Consider the following 14,109-nt stretch of genomic DNA (forward strand, 5'->3'; position numbering starts at 1 on the left):
CTTCTGTCTAATTACATGTACTTGTTCAATCATCTGTTGGATCAACTCAGGCCCTAATGTCACAACATGTAACACCCCAACTATCCGCCCAAAATAATTGGAGCGTTACCATCTCGGTTTCCCGAGGCAGTGTTTCAAAACTTCAATCAAGAACATTTTATTAATGTAATGTTTAATGAATTACATAAATGTAACAAATGAATAAATAGAATACAACTCGTGACATCTATACTCTTCTAGCCAACTAGACTCGTCTTGTGATGTCATCAAGCTCGTCCCGTCTCCCGCATACTATCCAAACAACCTGAACATAATCTTCTCCCCATATGACCAAAGGATATCATATGGATCAACACAGGCCACCCCAAAAGAGATAGGTGACAAGACACAGACACACAAACGTCAGTTTCATTAAAATAAATAAAGTGTGACTCGACTCGAGTGTGAACATAAAACATGACTATGATATGAATGAACCACCGTCAAGCAACCTCCACCACGGCACCGGGACACGCCCAGACATACCGACAACCACACTGGTACCGGGACACGCCCAAACATACCGATAACCACAAACAGGTACTGGGACACGCTCAGACGTACCGGGTCCGGAAGCCAACCGGATCACCTGCCACACGTCGTGTCTCAACCACACGAGTCCCTCCGTGACACAAGCCATTAATGTGCACATCCCTCTTGGAGTGGGAAGCTCCAAGATGCGACTTAAGCGCAAGACGGTCTCCCAACCGTCTTACATCTCAAAAACAAGTAACCATTCAAACCACAATGTCCTCCGACATACAAGACAAGACAACAAATACGATATACCATAACATGCCAATTACCGACTCACTCAATGCAGATGAATGATAAAAGACTCATTTTATAAATAAATGCAACAATGAAAACTGAGTAGGATAAACCTACCTCACAGCAAATCCGCATAAGCAACCGTCACAGAAGCTAGGCCCGTCTCGTAAAACTGTCTCACAAAACGCATTTCCTAAAATACGATAATAATACGAGTACATATAAATATACCAATCAAATACGATATAAATACAAATAAACATACTAATCTATTCGTATATAAATACGTATATAAATACGTATAAATATACTAATCTATTTATACAAAAATACGACTAATTAAACTAAAATAAACCCGACTTAATTAACTACTCAAAAACCCGACTCAAACTCGACCCCCACCACCACACCTCCCCACCGTGGGCCACCACCCAGCAATGGTGGGTCCGGCTAGCCTATAACCACCACACACCTCACGCCCCCGACCACCACACCGAGCAACAACACCAACAAACACCACCAACATCAACAACACCAACTATCCCGACATATACCACCATACACGACCACCATCGTGGGCCACCACCACCATGGTGGTCATGGCCTGGCCGACTCTCCTCACCACCACCTGACCCGACCCTCTTGTTGTTAGAAATCTATATCTCATTATACTCAACATATTCAAATATGTTTTAATTAATTTAGTCATAAAATTAATTACAAATCTTATGCATGCAAACATAAATTAAAAGAGAAGAAATCATCAACCCTTACTAAGATAATTTCGGTTTTATGGGCACCAACAAGATCTCCTTCTTGTTAGTTCTTGAGCTTTCCAACAATGGATGAACAAGATTCAAGTTTAGAATCTCTCCCAAAAGCATATACCCAAAGAAAACTCATAATAACCAATATTATTTTGATCTAGTAATAATATTAGTTTTACTTAAAATATGACAGAAAAATTAATTTTTGTTCTCTTGAAAAATCGGTTAAAGAGGATAGATTTGTGAGGTTTATTTCTCTCTAAGATTCTTCACAAGATGGAGAGTTAATTTTCTTACACTAAAAAATTATGTAGTGTTATGAATAATTAATTTTTGGAAACCATTTTGTTTCTCTTAGTTGGAAAACCGGTGGGAGGGGCTATATGGGAGCCAATGCATGGATCCAACTTTCTTCCCAAGAAGTGTAGGCTTGCATGGCTACATATAGGTAGGTCATCATTTTGTTTTCTCTTATTAAAATAATCAACACAATTTTTCCACTAAAACCCTCTAATATTTCGGTACATACAATATAAAATGGAGGGTCCATTTTATTTTGTCATTTGTCAATTGTGACAAATGTGACATGTTACTTGACATGTGAAATTGTAATGTATTTTTAACTTATTAAAAATCAACATACTCATAAAATATGTCATTTACAAAATTTACTAGTAATTCGTAATTACTTGTACTAAAATGGTTTATCAAATTATAAATTACAACGTCTTGTATTTATAATAAATTATTCATTCAATTTCAATTCCAAATTGTTTCGTAAACAATAATTTTATCTAAGTAATAAAACAATTCAATTACTTAGACCGTATCTAATATAATCGAATTACTATAAGACACGTTAATTATACTCACAAAATCATCCGTCAATTTTAAGCAATTTAATTAACTCGTATCGGCATACGATTAATTAAATAATCAATTAAGATTATTTCCCTATAGGTATGACCTAAGGGGGTCAACTGATCACCACCGTCGCACGACAGTAATGTCAAACTCTAGTAAGCCAATCATTACCGATATGTGTGGACCAGTTGACTGTAAAATTATTACATCCCACATGTATTCTTAAAATGAGATTTAAACATGTGATCATCATGATCGACAGTTTGTGATCGCATTATTGTTGGAGGACATATATTCCAACAATATCCCACTTGTCCTCGACAAGTGTGCGTCACCAATTCTCTTGCCCTATTACTATCTCCCACTCAATGAAATGTGTCTTTCAGGTCGTACTTTCAAGTGATCATATCGAGAGTGGTTTCCTCGATCTGGAGAATAACTGATTGACCGGAATTATCTACCATAGATACCTTCCGAGCGTGGCCACGCATTTCCAGTTCATTACTCCTCGAGTGGCCCTGAGATATTGTTTTAACCCTGACAAGGGAGTGGACAATTCTTATCGCACTCATTCCCTTCGACTAGCCACAACCATCATAACCCAAAATATGCCCATTTGACCCCATTTACGAAGGTCGTAGTAACACAAATCAAAGTTAATCTGAAACTGTGCCACCTTAGGTGAACAGTCTTTAGTCAAAGAATCGACTCATTAGAATACTATAGTAGCTCTCGCCACGACCAGGCTATATAAATTTGCCAGAACTCTATAAGCGGTCATTATCCCGACAAAGTGTTCCTAACAATCTACCTATGTGATCGACTAGTCATCTCACATGACTCTATGGCACTTGAACTTGCCATCAATTGCATCACACTCTAGTCACTTTGAGACGTCACCTCATATAAGTGACTATGGGCGAATACCATGTTAATCCGGGTTCACTTTAACGGGGTTCAATATTGTCTCTACAACCCGTTTGGATGTAACAAGGTATAATAAAAGAGTTTTAAAGTAAAACTCGAACGACAAATGCGATTATCACATATCAATAGTCATTGCCTGATTACTACTTCATATTCTATAATCCAGTTTGATCTTCAATGTAGTTGTTCATCTCAATTTAATTGAAATGACATGACTCATCATGTCAAGCCTATGAGAAGGCTTTGGTTAGTAGGTTTTATCAACTTCTTGTACCTTACTTAACCTTACTACATACTTGTTTTCCTTTGTAATGTATACATTTGCATTACAAAACTTTCTGAGTACGTGTCGAGATCCAATCAAGACATAGGCCATCTAGCCTTAGAATAGCTCCCACTGTTTTCACAGTGTGCGGGACTCATCCTTCTTGCACATCTCATGATTGCTAGTGTACTCAATTTCCGTTGTAAATATTTCTCATTGTTCTTTATTGCCTAGAACGATTCTAGAAAATCTATTTCTTAAATAACATAGCCACAATGGTATCTCAACCATCCTAATATGTTTTGATTATGGTTTTGTCGGAAACCATGCACAATCTCAATTGTCAATTGTCATTTGTGTAACACCCTTACACAAAATTGCATTAAAAACACTTTGCTTTACTTCCGTAATGCTTCTGCAAGCACATATCAGTAATCTTTATGGCTTTCTTGGTAACTATTACTTAAATTCGATTTGAAACAATTCATCATACTCAAAGTATATGAAGTGTTATACATCATTTCCCATTTAATTGATTCGGCATCGGAAGCAAATGGAATCAATCAAATATGTTCAACTCGATTGAACTAATCATGAATCTTATCTATATAAGACTTCTTATTTGACGCTAATATCATGTGGATTTATCTACATAAATCTAGATATTAAAGATGTATTATATATCTCCAAGTCTTAAATCATTCCCAATGATCAATATGTCATCCACATATTAGACTAATTAAAATCTCCGTAACTCCCACTAAACTTCATGTATAAACACAACTTCTCGACTTATCGAGAAAAGTTTTATAGCATGATCAAAAATTTGATCCCAACTCATTGATGTCCTACTTAAGACAATCTCTTAAGTTGCACATTATTTTAGGATTGTAAGAATCTATAAAACTCATGACATGCATTGAATACATTCCTTCTAATTGAAGAAGTGGATTTTAGATTCACTCGTTATTATGTATATCATCATACTGAAATACAATCCCTAAGAAGATCCGAATAGTGCAAAACACTTTGCAACTAATCAAGCTTTGATATCTCTCTTCGATATCCAATAATTTCACTTGGAATTTATTTCGGATTTTCATGGCTCTAAGCCTTGTATTGAGTTGTGACTTAAATATTCTCATGTAAGTCATATGTTAATTACTTTTCAGAAGTAATTAACTTGAATCAAACAATTTCTTTGTAAGTTGTAAGCTCTTCACTCAACAAAAGTAACACTAATTCATCATCTTCAACAAGTGATGAGTTTTAACCTCCTAGGTTTTGAAGAAACAACGTTTTACACAAAACGTCTCATGTAGCCAAGAAAGACCAGTTTCTTGCGACATACAATTTTTGACACAATTCTTTTGTGGCTCTTGAATATTTTCTCCCACTCTGTCTTCTAGAAATAAACTTGTATTCTAGAAAAGACAGCTTCACGAGCCACAAACTCGTTGTACTCGTGATTATAGGAAGGAAAAATGAGCATTTGTTTCTTGTGAAAACTTACAAACATGGTACTCTACCATTTCATATCTCATATAAATCGTTTAGATTTAGTGGAAAAACAATTTAGACAAAATGATAAAATCCCCAAAAGGATCAAGTAACTCAAAGTAACTTTATTAAGGTTCAAACCATATCGAATAACATTTGATTTCTTCATCCAACCACACATTATCCCAGAGTGCGTGCTAAGAGAGATTAATTTGTGATATTATATCACTTTTCCTTTGGCTTATATCAAAGTCTTCACTTTAATAATCCCATCATGGCTAAATCGTGATTCTTTGAACTCTTTGAACTTCTTCAAAGTTTTCTCTATTTAACTTATTAAGTGAACATATTAGCGTCAACTTAAATCGTTGGTAAAAGATAATGATCAACCTATTTTGGATCAATGATTTACAACCTCGATCTCCTTTTCAACCAAAAGGCATGAGACATATTGCTTTGAATACAAGATACGCATATACCATAAGATTAACAATGTAATGGTTTTAAGAGTACTCGATAACTCTTTGCGTTCATCATTCCAGAATTTTAAGGTTTAATCTTGGGTTACCAATTTGAGTCTTGTATCATCTTCATGATATATCATTCTAGTTTGGTTTAGAATATAATCACCTTTGATAATAAGCTAGCCATACATCAAATCATGGTGTATAGGGTCACAAAAGTGAAACCTCTTTTGTATCTTAACAAATTTATATTCTTATTTAGAGTTCATGCACTTAATAGTCATAATTAAGTACAATTGTAACCCAAAACTAGCTTGATTACACAATGACTCTATCTCTCAACATCATTGTTGCTAGTCGTCATATTCTAATCATCCTATGTATCAAGTACAATGATGAAAACCACCACCGGTTTTTAATATTGACGAAGTAGTACTAGCAAAATTTATGTCAATCAAATAAACATTTAAAGAAGAAGGTCTAATTAGATGTCCCACAACTAACTTGTTGATTCTTGATGCCCGTCATTGTGTGCACCAAAAATAATATTTATTGTCCAAACTACTACTATAGCTAGTGGCAGTCAGGGTCGAACTACAAGGAGGCGATGCAATTAAAAGTTGTCTAATTTTAGTCTTAAAGTAACAGTGTGAGAGGGATTTGATTTGAGTTGTTCTATAACTAAAGCAATAAATGAAAAGTAAACTAAGCTAGCAGATGAAATCAAGAATAAAAAGGGTGCTAAGATGGTTGGTTCACTATAGTTTCGGCGACAATAAAGTAGGTAGGTCTAAAACAAACACGTGAGACGGGAAAATAAGAAGTCCTCTCGGTCCTTTCTTAACAGGTAGCATCTTTCGATCTCGCTACAGGTCCCTAATATCACTAATACTAACTTTCGTCCTGAAAAGTGACTAAAAAGGCTAAATTAACTCATCTCTCGATCTTATTAATTTAGTCGTCTTAATTAGGTAGGCTATCTCCCTTCCCTATCTTTCGATCTTTATTGGGTCGATCAATTCCTAAACATTCAACTAGTCGCGTGCACTCGATTCGTCAAATATGGAAATTAAATTAATTAAAACGAAGGTAAATCTCACGAGGCCGGTCGATCGACCAGGGAACCCAGTCGATCGACCATGGCGCGATTTCAGGTCACTATTCTAATGCCGCCTACTTCTACAAATTCCCTACATCCTAGCACAAGGGGTTTAGCTACTCATACTGGAAATAATAATAACAATAAACTTAACAATTAAAACATTCGAATTCATACTTAAATTAATTAAATGAACAATTAACATAAAACAATAATTTGGCTTCGGGAGATCTAACCTAGCAATCCTAAACTATCAGCGGATTAAAGCTATGAAACTGAATATAAGAGCAGAAGAGTACCGTGAAGGAAATCGCAAAGGAAAGATCAAAACCGATTGCAAAAAGAACTTTATTAATGAAAGAACAATAATCTTAAGAAGCCTAATTATCGATGATAAATTAAAACTGAATGAAACTGGATGCCTCTTATGAAAAAATCAGGTTACGCTATATAGGAATATAACGTAACACTTATTCCTAAACCTAATATACAATGGGCTTTGGAATTCTCGTTCTATTTCTTTAATTTGCGCATAAGCTCGTATGATGGTCGATCGACCATGAAAGGCAGTCGATCGACTGGTCTGTGCTGAACAGTGGCCTCTGTATGTCGTGCTCTGGTCGATCGACTATAGAGGTCAGTCGATCGACCGAAGTAGCTGGTACTTGGCTTCAAAAACTTCGTGAATTAGTCTTTTGGGCCTCGATATGCGCACCAAATTCGTTTCTTGAGTAAATACTTCACGTCAAATGCAATGCAAAGTACTCGAGGACGGATTTAGCTTGATTTCCGCTGGATTCTTCACATTTCTGCAATAATGTACAAAAACACGAAAGTAGACGGAAATGGAGAGAATAGTAGTATAAACTACATAAATGAGCTCTGAAATGCGTGTGAAATGAGGTGTAAATAATCATATAAATGACACGCATCAAACTTCCCCAAACCAAACCCTTGCTTGTCCCCAAGCAAGAACTAGACTCGATCCTAAGACCTAATGGAACGAGTTCAATCTCAGAGAGAAATGCAAACCGAATAGCCTAAACCAATTTAATGCAACAACTAACAATCAATTAGCAATATGAATCATGCAAACGAATTATGTAGTCGTTAAAAACTGCTGAACCGTCAACTATAGGGACTTATCAAATCGGACTCTCACGGGTCGTTCATATCACTCAATAAATACAGGTGAGTATATGCAAAGATAGAAAGAATTCATTTTGTAGTGACACTCACCTAACTACGACCTATAAGAACATGCCTGCAATTTAATATGAAAATAATCTCTACAACTGTACATATGCATTCCAACCAAACAGATGACCATGACACATGCCGAGGTAAATTTGGATATGCGAGGTAATGGGCAAGAAGAGGCTAAAATAAATTTGGATAAAAACAGAGTTAAAAGCCAAGCTAGTAACTAGGGGAACCAAATTATAACAACATCCAACTTCTTGCTCAAATTTCCAACAATAAAACGGGTGCTAATTATCAAGCACAAATCTCACAATCTCCGATATAATCAACTCCCCATAAGATGATAATAGAGCATGGGAGCAAAAATCGCCATTTAATAAAGACTTTGAATTATGCGATTTGATTTTCTTTTCTTCTCGGGCTTCAGTCGATCGACCACTATGGCCAGTCGATCGACCTCCCTCTACAGTACAGCACTCATCTTTTTTTTCGAATCATTTTTCTTCTCTTTTTTTTTTTTCTTTTTCAATTCTATTTTTTTTCTTCTTTCTTTCCTTCCTTTTTTCATCTTCCCAACATTATCTCAAAATGAGCATTAGCTACCAAAAACAAAGTAACAATCCCAAGAACATAAACTACTAGCTTGACAAGGGCAGGCTAAATGTAGGATGTAGTAACGGGACAAAAAGGCTATTTTTGGCAGTGTGAAGCTTATGGGCAAAATGAATAAGGGGTGACCTCTTCCACGTGTGTCAACAAACCACGAACCCGAATGCATACAGGTATTAAGCAGATTAAGTTCATATTTATGCAAATTAATATAACATGTCTCATAAGGAGTAACTACTCACAATCCTATATACACTGGTCATAGATGACACCAGTTGAAAAGCTCTAAATCTCAGAAAATGTAAGTAGATTGCCAAAAATCAAAGTCAAGTCTCAAGTTCAGCAAGAAATTAACGAAAACTCGTAGATATGCATATGTGATTCTACTAATAACATGTCAATTTAGCACGGGTTAGGCATAAACAGATTGAAAATGCAATGTCATCATTGAAATACTACCGTTCCGACTCGACCTATATGCTAAAATAAACGTGCATTTTTTTTGAAAATTTTGAAAATTTTCAATTTTTTTGAGATTTTTGTGTATATAAGAGAAAACAATGCAGGACAAAAATGTAAACGTGAATGCAAAGCGAATGAAATGCAACGCAAAACCCTTCCCCAAACCAAATCACACAATGTCCCCATTGTGCAAAATCATGTAATGATATAAAAGGAAAACGGGAATTTGCGTTAAATTAACTACATAAGACATGATGTAAGGACTCGGAAACTCACAAGACTTAAAGCGCAGCAAAAGGAAACCTCCCCAAACCAGCGTGAGCTAGGAGGTTTCAGTAGCTAGCAGTGCTACCATAAAGTACCTGAAAAGAATCAAAAGTACCACGCATAAATCCGAGAAAACAATTATTGAAACGCAAAATTATGTGTAAAATAAAGAAACGGAAGAAAACAGAAATGAGTCGGAGAATAAAGTGGAGAAAAGACTCCCTCAACTCCGCAAATCGATCAAACACAGCAGGGGAATGATCGAAAATAGGTACAACAGCGCAGGGTGGTCGATCGACCACATCACCCAGTCGATCGACCAGGGTGAACAGGAACAGAAGCTCCTGGAAGTCGCAGCTCAGTCGATCGACCATACAGGCCAGTCGATCGACTGAAAAACCTGCTGTAACTTTCTGATTTCTTCAATTAGCTCAATAAATTGAGCTATCAAGGTCTAAGAACCTGCAAATACATATAATAACGCGCCCAAAATTGAGCAAAACCCAAAATAACAGTCTAAAGCGTATAAAATCCTAAGCAAACTTATTAAAAATGCGAAGTTTCGCGCACACAAAAGCAATAAAAGATCCAAAAGCAGTAAAATGAATGGTTTTTGAAAAAGTCTTAATCAACTGATAGTTGATCAAGAACGGCCACGGAATGGCCCACTTGCTCGGCTTCTGGCTACAAGAGGTAGCCTCTACAGTGCTCATCTTCTCAGCTGCACTCTTCTCAACTCCAACATCCGCAGAACTCAATGGATCAACAGCTTCAACATCTTCCCAACCAATGACCTCTTCTGACTCATCAGAATCCAAATCGGACTCCGTCACTTTGACTGACTCCTCATCAGGCTCCTCATCAGTGCCATAGCTAAGACATCCTAGGCCGCCTCTTTGAACGATTGGCTCCTTCACAGCTGGAGCAACATGTGGCTCTTCCTTCCCCAAACCAGCTCCTGCAATATCCAAAACAGAAGAATCTTCCTCCAATTCGCTCCTAATCTGGGGCGGTGGTGTTATAACAGGAATAGGCATAGAGGTAGGCATATCAGGAAGCATAAAATAAGAGTTCTTTTCAGAAACCGTATTACAAGTGACTGGCCACATGGGGTCTTTCTTCTTAGCTGTCTGGGCAAAGACAATGGAATGCTTCCCTACTTTGAAGGTCAATGTCCCTGAACCAACATCTGTAACTGCACCAGCAGTGTGTAGAAATGGTCTACCTAATATGATAGGAATGTGGGCATCCTCGGGCATATCTAGTACAACGAAGTCAACAGGGAAAAAGAACTTTCCTATTTGCACGGGAATGTCCTCTAAGACTCCTATAGGCTGCACCGCAGAACGATCAGCCATCTGTACTGTCATGTTGGTGACTGCAAACCTAGTCAATTTTAACTTCCTAGCAAGACTCAAAGGCATTACACTAATACTAGCTCCTAGGTCACACAAGGCCTTCTCAATAGAAAAGGTGCCAATACTACATGGGACTGAAACGTTACCTGGGTCTTCTAGCTTATGAGGTGCAGTGTGGGTCAAATAAGAACATGACTCCTCAGGTAATGTGACAGATTGCACAGTTTCAAGTGACTTCTTTTTAGACAATAGTTGCTTCATAAATTTCATGTAAGCAGGCACTTGATTAACTAACTTAAGAAAAGGAACTTATACATTTAAGCTACGAATAACATTTTCAAATTTGTTAAACGATACCTGTTCCTTCGTCGGCACCAATCTCTCCGGATAGGGGGCTAAAAGAAGCAACTTAGCCCTCTCCTCTAGGTCTCTCATGCCGGCATCGGTGGACTTAGGCTGAAAATGCACTACCTTCTCTTTGTTGAAGCTCGAACCCTCTTCAGACCCTCTCAAAAATGAACCATTAATCGGCATCGGGTCATACTTTGGAACCGGGACTGACCCATCAGCATTTGGGTCTTGCCTCAATATTTTCGGAGTAGTCGTACCCTGAAACAAGTGGTCCCTCAAGTTAATTGGCATTGGAGGACGAAAAGACTCACCATCAGCAGCCTTGTCAGTCGATCGACCATGCATGTCAGTCGATCGACTGACTTCTACAGGAACAGAAGCTGTTTCACTTCGCGGAGTGGTCAATAGACTGGCTATGTCAGTCGATCGACTAATATACCTGGTAGACGTCTTTTTCTTGCCATTGTCCGTCACTGCCTTTTTCTTACTTGGTTCCGCCTCATCTTTTCCAGTAGCTTCCTTGACCATAGCAGGCCCATCAAGGGTAGACCCACTCCTCAAAGTAATAGCATTAAGGGTCTCCTTTTGATCTGTCTGCGACGGTAAATGTCCCGGAGCTCTTGTTGCACTCTTGCTAGCCAATTGAGCAATTTGGCTCTCTAACATCTTCATCCCGGCCTCTCTAGCTTGAGACTCCTTCAGCAACAAATTTTTCAATTCGGCAAATTCGGAGCCTTGGGATTGCTGCTGCTGCTGTGGAACATACGGAGGCTTTTGATATGGCTGTTGCTGCTTATGAGGGGGCACATAATTCTGCTGCTGCTGCTGTGGAGGTGGAGTCGGATTTAGGACATTTTGGCTACTCCACCTCAAGTTCGGATAGACATTCGGCTCAAAATAAGTGTTTGTCTGCTTATAATGTTGAAAAGCAGCACAAGACTCATAGGGAATGTTGCAGTTGTCTAAAACATGTCCTTCTCCTCCACATCTCTTGCAGACGAAAGGACCGTCTGAAACAGCATTCACATGATAGATCCCTCCTTTGAAGCTCCTTCCAACTCGTACTTATCAAATCTCGCCGTAAGAGCCTCTAATGCAGCTACAGAAGGGGATTCAACACTTCTGCTTTGATTTCCCCTGGAATTTCCATACTCAGCTTTATGGGTGGCCAAATCATCAATAATTTTCCACCCCTTAGTTTCTCCAACATTCTTCTGGAATCTACCATTCGCTGCCGCATCCAGGATAGCCCTCTGATCGTCATAAAGCCCGTTATAGAATTGATTGCATAGGCTCCATTTCTCAAACCCATGGTGCGGGATAGTTCGCACCAACTTCTTGAAACGGACCCACGCCTCATGAAAGTTCTCATCAGGACCCTGTTTAAAGCTCGTGATCTGAGCTCTAATGGCATTTGTCTTCGAGGCAGAGAAATATTTCTTGTAGAATGCCAGGGCCAGCGACTTCCAATCAGTGATCCCGTTAGCAGCTCGATCCAGGTCTCGGTACCACTCCCTTGCAACATCACGAAGAGAGAATATGAAGATCGTCTCCTTCACCTGGTCCTGGGTCACACCGGTTGGTGGGGGTATGGAACAGCAATAATCAATGAAAGTCTCCATATGTTTAGCTGCATCTTCATTTGCAGCTCCCCCAAATTGGTTTCTCTCAACCAAGTTGATATAGAAAGGTTTCGGCTCGAATTTTCTATCCGTCCCTGGTAATGCGAATCCCTTATAGAGATTCTCAGCTGTCGGCTCAGAGTGACTGGCTATACTTGCTTCTTCAGCCATGTCTGGAGATGTGACGGTCTCAGCTGAGGAAGTAGAAATAGGTGACGAAGGTGGATCCTCCTCAAAAATTTCGTTCTCGTAGTAACTAGACAGAGTAATCAGCTCTTCCTCTGTCGGCAATACTCTAGATGATCGTCTCAACTCACGCAAAGTCTTCTCAATCTCAGGATTGAACGGTAGTAATTCACCACCCTGTGACCTGCGCATAAGAAGAAACTACAAGTAGAATATGAGAATAGTTTAAGGAACAGATGTCCCTTAAACTAAGAGAAAGACTAAAAATAGAAACAACTAAAAATTTTAAACAATTGCCTCCCCGGCAACGGCGCCAAAATTTGATGCCCGTCGTTGTGTGCACCAAAAAAAATATTTATAGTCCAAACTACTACTATAGCTAGTGGCAGTCAGGGTCGAACCACAAGGAGGCGATGCAATTAAAAGTTGTATAATTTTAGTCTTAAAGTAACAGTGTGAGGGGGATTTGATTTGAGTTGTTCTATAACTAAAGCAATAAATGAAAAGTAAACTAAGCTAGCAGATGAAATCAAGAATAAAAAGCGTGCTAAGATGGTCGGTTCACTATAGTTTCGGCGGCAATAAAGTAGGTAGGTCTAAAACAAACACGTGAGACGAAAAAATAAGAAGTCCTCTCGGTCCTTTCTTAACAGGTAGCATCTTTCGATCTCGCTACAGGTCCCTAATATCACTAATACTAACTTTCGTCCTGAAAAGTGACTAAAAAGGCTAAATTAACTCATCTCTCGATCTTATTAATTTAGTCGTCTTAATTAGGTAGGCTATCTCCCTTCCCTATCTTTCGATCTTTATTGGGTCGATCAATTCCTAAACATTCAACTAGTCGCGTGCACTCGATTCGTCAAATATGGAAATTAAATTAATTAAAACGAAGGTAAATCTCACGAGGCCGGTCGATCGACCAGGGAACCTAGTTGATCGACCGTGGCGCGATTTCAAGTCACTATTCTAATGCCGCCTACTTCTACAGATTCCCTACATCCTAGCACAAGGGGTTTAGCTACTCATACTGGAAATAATAACAACAATAAACTTAACAATTAAAACATTCGAATTCATACTTAAATTAATTAAATGAACAATTAACATAAAACAATAATTTGGCTTCGGGAGATCTAACCTAGAAATCCTAAACTATCAGCGGATTAAAGCTATGAAACTGAATATAAGAGCAGAAGAGTACCGTGAAGGAAATCGCAGAGGAAAGATCAAAACCGATTGCAAAAAGAACTTTATTAATGAAAGAACAATAATCTTAAGAACCCTAATTATCGATGATAAACTAAAACTGAATGAAACTGGATGCCTCTTATGAAAACATCAGGTTACGTTAT

The 14,109-nt window shown here is 38.2% G+C and overlaps 1 non-coding gene across 1 annotated transcript; it reads left to right on the forward strand.

Annotated features, from left to right (window-relative positions):
• Positions 1-12,251: 12,251 nt before the first annotated feature.
• On the forward strand, positions 12,252-12,358 carry LOC141621743 (small nucleolar RNA R71). Its single transcript, XR_012532637.1, has one exon. It is a non-coding gene; the product is annotated as a small nucleolar RNA R71 (small nucleolar RNA).
• The last annotated feature ends 1,751 nt before the right edge of the window (positions 12,359-14,109 follow it).

Source organism: Silene latifolia, chromosome 1 (assembly GCF_048544455.1).
Source record: "Silene latifolia isolate original U9 population chromosome 1, ASM4854445v1, whole genome shotgun sequence".
Classification (NCBI taxonomy): Eukaryota; Viridiplantae; Streptophyta; class Magnoliopsida; order Caryophyllales; family Caryophyllaceae; genus Silene; species Silene latifolia.